We start from the raw sequence: 7,286 nt of genomic DNA, 5'->3' as shown, positions 1-7,286 counted from the left end.
ATCCTGAACTGGAGACTCCAGTTCTCACATAAGGCAAAATTGTTTTTAAAGGTTAAATCAGGCAGTATGTGTCAAACTAAAGTTGCTAAACCCTGGGGAACCATAAATTAAACAACAAATCCAAAACATTTAAAGTTGGACTTAATGGATCTGAACAATTTCACTAGTTACATAATATAAAAATTTTTTTGAAATAAAATTTCAATCGCAGTTAAGTAATGTACATATCTTCATATTTGTTTTCCATTATTATTCCTTTATCTAGAGGTATTTTTTTTTTCTTCTGACAATTATCAGAGCATTTACACGAATCAGTGTGTAAAGAATTTGGCAATCACAGTATAGCATTATCTTATTTTGTGGAAGAGAAAAATGTAAGTCCGGAAGTAAGTAACTCATAGGAGTGTAAGTGTCTTTGCATAGTGCCTTATGAAACATAAGTATGTGATAAATGGTAACTATTGTTATTACAAGTTTGTCCCTCAGATTCCTAGTCCGTTACTCTTACTTGCCCAGATTATTTCTCCATACTGTTTGGTTAAAGCATTCTTTGGACTTGTACTCTGCTCTAGACACTGTGCATTTTAGTTTTTTTCATGGTATGTAATCAATCTATTTATTCATTTAACAAATATTTATTGAGTACCTACTGAGTGTCCGATACTGGTCTTGGCATTCATTTGCATGTTAACAGAAATTAGTAAACACTGAGTATTGTTTTAAGGCTATATAAATGAGCATTTTGTGGTTAGTCCTCTGTATGTGTGTGTTTTCCTGTTGGGGGGTGGTGGGGGGGGAGAGAGAATGTCTGTCTTCCTTCCTGTGTAAAATCTGCTTGGTTTTCTATCTTAACTGCCATTTTATGCCAAGCATGTAGTATTAAAATAAGCTTGTTTCTGAGCAGCATATCTACACAGAGTCTTCTGGGTTTTATTTTATGATGAAATACTAATTTCCCCTTCATAAAACAAATTCTTTATTCCATAATTTTGAATAGGATGATACTTTCAAAAACCCTTCATCTGATTGCGTTTAGGACATTCAACATTTCAGCATAACAATATTTTTCTCTGGGCCTGCAGCATTTTAATTTTATGGTTAAGTAAATAACTTGCATTAATTTTAAGACTTTGCTTTCAGAATGAAATGAAATAGTACATATAATGCTAATAAGTATGCCAGACACAGCAATATTACTTGCCTTATTTAAATTATCTGTCATCATTGTAAAACTGACAGTCAATTTTTAGTTATTTCTGATTTTTCTAATTTTTTCTGTTCTTTTTTCACTCATGTAGCATTCTGGTCCTATTTGCTGGCTCTCTCTTTTTATAGGTCTCCCCTAGATTCTCTTTTTCAGTTATGATTTGACTTTACTAGTCTTCCCGTCAATGTATTTCAGTCCTTGGATTCCAGATTGCTATTCTATATTCATCTGCACTGTTCTGCTCTGTCAGTGAAAATTCTCGCTCTTTGCTTGGTGGAACATCAAAAATCTGATAGTCTTTGGCTCCTGCCTCACTTAAGGATGAGTAGTACAAGAGAGACAGACTCCTTTGTTATACATTTAGGATTTCTCCCAAATTTCCCACAGACTAACACTCTAATCTCCATTTAAAAGAAGACAACAAAGAAAGTGACAGAATTTTTTAAAAAGGAGGAGGGTGGTGTGGAGTTTAGGTGGTGTTTTTAGCTCTGTCTCTAAGGACAAATACTACCAAGCTGGTATGGTAATGCACATAAGTAGCTCCTGAACTTTTGAGGGGAAGAGAGGGAGATCTTAAAAATTGCAGGTAAGTACTGATATTACAGTGTCATAAACACATAATAGTTCCTTGATGCTTGCAAAGTAACCATAATATACAAAACAAACAACTAACTAAAGTTTTAAATTCAGTTCATGAGTGTCATATAAAATGGTACTGTAGATGCTAAAACCAATGTCAGACTAGCCAAGTCCTAAAATCTACATCTGTTGATACTGTACTAACCAGTACTTCTAAGACAACTTTATTTAGGTCACACAAAACACTACTATACTATAAATAAATAGGAACCATAAGAGTATGTGTCAAAATGCACGAGGCAGGCCACAGCTAAACTTTATAGAAAATCTGCCAACATGTAATCAGGCATGCCACTAAAACGTTTGCAGCTAATTTTCTATTTGTATTCCTATGTACATTGAAGATAGAGCCAAGTAAATGAACAAGTTCACAGGAAAGGAGAAAGGTCATTTCAGTCCTGGTTTTGGGTGTGTCAATGTTTGTTCAGAACAGCAGAAGGACTGAAACAGAAAGGAATTCATTTTCTTTTTTTCTTTTCTTTCTTTCTTTCTTTCTTTTTTTTTTTTTTGTCTTAGAGACCACGGCAAACCCCACTATCTCCCTGGAGTCTGCGTTCTCACCTTCCCCGTAGATGCTGGGTTTAGCAAACCTGCAGGAGAAGCAAGCCCTCTCCAGGAAACCACAGTGTCTTTTCAAACAAGGACAGCAGGCTCTCCTCTACTGTCGCTGCTTTTCCTCTCATCTGGGAATGGGTTTGCTTTTCGATAGCAACCCAGGAAAGGGTGGTGCGCCCCCAAATCCGCGAGGCTCTGCCAAATACCAGAGGCTCTTCTTTGGAAGAAGGAGCCTCCCCCTTTGGACTTGAGGCACCCCTACCGGAGCGCGCGCTTGCAGAAACGGAAACCACTAGCTGCGCTGAAGCGAGTCAAGTGATGAAATCAAGCCTGCATGGGAAGGAAGCTCACCCAGTAGCTCACGAACCTAAGTGGTGGCAGACGCGGCTGGACCCTGCTCGCGGACACCCTACGAGCAAACCGTCGCTGCCGTCATGAGGGGGTCCTCGGAGGCACGGGGCCCCCCGATTTGGGGGCAGCAAGCGCACCCCGTCATTGTGGCAAGACGCAGAGAAAGGGACGCGGGTGTGAGGGAACTCTAGACCCTCCGGTTCCCTAAGGACCCGGACGGTGTTCTGGTTCCAGGGGGACGCCCGCCACCAGGTCAGCGCAGGGCTCCCCAGGGCGGGGCGCGCGGAGGCTCGCGGCACGCGGAGAAGCAGCCTGGCCGCCGGCGGCCACAGAAGCCGCGCGGCGGCCACGCCCGCACCCGGCCGGCGCCCTCGCCCCGCTCGCCCCGCGCGCCCCGCGGTCCTCACCTGGCGCGCTCAGGTGCGGCCGGGGCGGGGCGGGAGGCCGGCGCGCAGGCGCGGGACCTGGGCCTCGCCCCCGCCCACGTCGCAGGCGGGAGCGCACCTGGGGGACTCCGAGAGGAAGCGCAGCCTCGGTTCGGCCTCTCCTGGCAACGCCGGGGGCCCAGCGGGAAGGCGGGAGGCGGCGGCGGAGGAGGAGCCGGACGGAGCCGCAACTGTAGCGACAGCAGCCCGAGCCGCCGCCGCCGCCGCCGCCGCCACCTGCACCTGGCGCCCGGCCCCCGTCCCGCGCCCGCCCGGCCGCCGCTGCCCGCCGCCCGGCTCCGCGCTGCCCGCTCGCCAGGTAAGGCGGCCGGCCGGCGCTCGGGTCGCGGCGGGGGACCCGATGCCCCGGGCAGCGTCGGGGTGGGGGGTCGGACGCAGGCGGAGGCTCACGCGTCGGGGAGACGCGGCCGGGCCCGGGGGCCGGTTGGAGATGGTCTCGAGAGCGATGTTTCAGTTGCCCCTCGGGAGAGGCCGAAAGGGGCGCCCGAGCCCCGGGGGGAGGTGGCGCTCTGGGGGGGGGGGCCCTGTCGCCCCTGTCACCCGCGGTGCCCCCCGTCGGCCTCTGTGAGGGGGCTCCGGAAGAGCCGGACCCGACCCGAAGTGCGGGGGGCGCGGAGCTGGTCCCTGCGAGGGTCGCGGAGTGGGTGGGGTGGGTGGGGTGGGAGGGGCACGAGGTGGCCGCGCTCCCCCTCGGGCCGGCAGGTTGCTGGTCCCCTCGCGCCCCGGCGCGGGTGCCGGAGGGGCGAGCCCGCGGCGGGGAGGGCACGGCCCGGCCAGGCAACTTTCCCAGCCGGACCCCAGACAGTCCTAGGCTGGAAACCGCGGCCGCCCCAGCCATGCAGATGGTTTCCGAGTGGTTTGGAAGGCGCTCTGTGGTCGGGACGCGGACATCCTTCTCTCTCTCTGTTTGGTCTCTGCACTTTTCCGGGTGCGCTCCCTAAGCCAGAGCTGCGCCCACTTTCCGGTTTGATGGAGAAGTTATTTTCTCCGCGGCAGGAGGAAATCCAACTGCCACTCACCGACCGCACACCATCTCATTAAAGGACCTGTTGACTTAACGACCTGCCCATCGAGGCTTGGTCTGCCTGTGGGAGATGACTCAAAGGTTCAAAAAAACTTTGTTTCAGGAACCTGCCACGTCTGAACCCGGGTGTGCCAGGGCCGAATTCCTTTCCCTGCCTAATTAGGCTTCTCTGAAGCCTCAGAATTGAGGGTGAAACTGGTGCTTACCTTAGACTTTTATTTCCTTTTCTTTCAAAGCCCATCAAAGCACTTCCTTCTCTCTCAAAAATTCATCCAAACACTTCACTTCAAATTTATCAAATAACTATTTCTGTTTTTAGAACTCCATGGAGTTACCAATTTTTCTGGTTTTCAGAAGACCTTAGTAAGTGAACGTGGCTTGCTGTAAAAGTGATACTATGTAATGGAGCCATTTAAACTCAAATTGTGTTGTTAAAAAAATCAGAAAGTTGCTGCATTTGTTTGAGAATTTCTGGTTGTGGGAAAATCTGTTGCTGCTTTTACTGTATACGTTTTTTTCTTTGAGTTTGTGGCTAAAATACATGAGGTTAAAGTGATCCCCTACAAATAGATTTCCTTAAATTTAACTTTTAATATCTGAGGTTTGCATATTAGTTGAAACATTCTGAACAGTTTGTACCAAGCATTTTTCTTTTTGCATTGCTTTAACTAGCATTTTTACATAGAAATGTTAACAATAAATGGTAATCTCACTGCCTAGATTTGTTTAGTTCTGTCTTTGCTAATTTTTTAAAAATGTATTTTAAATTGCACACAACATAAAATGCCTTAGGAAACATATATAGTTGTTTTTTTTTTTTTTAAGATGCAATTAAAGTTAAGAAGCCAACCACAGCACAATAGGATATAATTATTAATGATACCTTTAACCAGTGCTTTGTGCTTTTCTTAAGGGAGCCTCACCTGCTCTCTTAATCTTGTCTCCATACGGAGAGATACATGTGCTATATACTATTTAAAAATTAGATATAGGTATTGCTCTCTGAGTGTAGGGTATTAATTTAATCTTCATTGATTATTGGGCCAGATGTTATTTGATTATCTTTACTCTTAATTCTAGGGAGAAATGTAACATATTCGCATTAGCTAGAGTAACAGTGTGTCTCAGTTAAACTATCTGTAACATAGGAAAAATAATACTTCCCTAGATTAAGATAATGTGGGCTTAAATCAGGACTCTCTTCTACCCCCAGCATTCTTAGGATCCCTTCTCATTTTGGATATCCAGCCCACCTATCCAATTTGTGATAAACTGAAACTGAGAGAGAGGTTCTAACTTAAGTTCACTGAGCAAGCTAGGGGTAGACATGGCATTATTATCTGAGTGGCTCGACTCGAGACTCATGTTATATGTACTTTTCACCACCCACGTTCTCATTTATCATACGATGTTTATCTTTTTGTCTTTCATATAGTTTGTAAGGCCTTTGTAATTACAGAATAGTCAATTGTTCTTTGTCCAGCTCTGACTTACCCTAACTTCCACTTGTTCAGATGACGCCTGACTCCAGGGAGACTGAGTGAGGCCATCAAGCTTTACCTCTCAGTGTGGATCATATGTGTATTGAAGATGCCATGTGGATTGAGATTTTTAATCCTTTTTTGGGTATTTCAGAGCCACAGTTAATTTTTTGAGTCAACCCAGACAACATAATTTAGTCTTCTCATCTTTTATTATATTGGCTTAAAGTATATTTTATGAGGCAACAACCCAGGGTCATCCTTCCATTTGCAACACTCTAGATTTCTGGTTGGCAAGCACACTTCCTTAACATCACTGGTTTTTTTTTTTTTTTTTTTTTGGACTGCAGTCCTCAGAAATGCATTCTAGTCCTCAACACAATACGCTCAAGTATGTGTGTATATAAATGACACAAGGTTTACAAAACAATACTTAACCTTACAACATGGATGTTCTCTTTTACTTTTCAAAAATATTGGTCTTAAAAAGACTGCATTGATTTTATAACCACAAATGGGCTGGAACCTACAATAAAAATAGTGGCATCCTATTGAATTTACATTGTTTTAAGCCTGATTTTTTTACCAGTTTGCTGTGTCTTATGCATACACAGACACAGATACACGCACACACACACCCATGCATTCACAGGAAAGAAAATCTAACTGTACTTTTAAAAATAGATAAATGTATACTGTAATCATTGTTAAACATTTATTGGAGGGCTTGAGACTCTAGGACCTGGTGCTAGACTAAATCTCTCAAACATCAGGAACTACGTGAAACCTTATTGTACTTTATTGTATCTTAAATGGGTTCTCAGCATATTAGTAGCATGTTTGGGGATAGGAAAAACTGGAAAGGTTTTTCTGAAGGGATTTTGTGGCTAACTATTATCAAGTGAAAATTTGAGAAAGACGAAGAATGCTGTCCAGCTCTATTCTGAATTTTATGGCTGAGTTATAATTCTGGGTGGAGTCTGAAAAAAATTATTAGAGTAAACAGGCAAGTTTATTATTTGGTTTGTAGTCTGTTAATATATTTCTTTTACTATGAAACAAATATAAGATATATTGTAGGAATCATACTGCTTACTCCCCAAAAAAGACTAGATTGGGAAATTGAGAAATTAGATTAGGTCCCTAAAGGACCTGTAGGGATGTAGGCTTGGAAGCTCTGATTGAATGATTAAGCCTTCCATAGACGCTTTTAATTTTAACCTGCCTTCAGATTCCTGGTAAAAGGAAATTTTCTTCAAAAAAAAAAATTAATGTATTTAATATTTTGGAAATGATCAGTGCCCAGATCATCTTCAGACATATTCAATCTTCTGGTCCATAAAGTGTAAAAATACATTTGGTATGCTAGATCTTTTATAATTATAAAATCTGATTGAGAAGGAAATATTTCGGTCACCTATCTAATTATGCATCTGGTTAGTATCAGAATAATTAGTTTTATATAATTTGGGTACTCTTAACACAATTAATACACTGCCAATAACAACAATGAATTCAAATCAGTGCCCAGCAAAGGCAAAAGACCAAAGTGCACTAACTTATGGCAAAGCAGAGACAAGTAG

General features: G+C 43.7%; 1 protein-coding gene across 2 annotated transcripts in view; it reads left to right on the top strand.

Annotated features, from left to right (window-relative positions):
- Positions 1–3,266: 3,266 nt before the first annotated feature.
- Positions 3,267–7,286, top strand: part of GALNT3 (polypeptide N-acetylgalactosaminyltransferase 3) — a 44,827-nt gene continuing 40,807 nt past the window's right edge. For both annotated transcript variants that reach the window (XM_057746203.1, XM_057746202.1), the window contains exon 1: positions 3,267–3,496. The gene's annotated coding sequence lies outside the window, so the exon portion shown is untranslated. The remainder of the gene's footprint in view (positions 3,497–7,286) is intronic.

Source organism: Hippopotamus amphibius, chromosome 8 (genome assembly GCF_030028045.1).
Source record: "Hippopotamus amphibius kiboko isolate mHipAmp2 chromosome 8, mHipAmp2.hap2, whole genome shotgun sequence".
Lineage (NCBI taxonomy): Eukaryota > Metazoa > Chordata > Mammalia > Artiodactyla > Hippopotamidae > Hippopotamus > Hippopotamus amphibius.
Note: the sequence above shows the minus strand (reverse complement) of the source record. Positions and strands in the feature narration are given on the sequence as shown.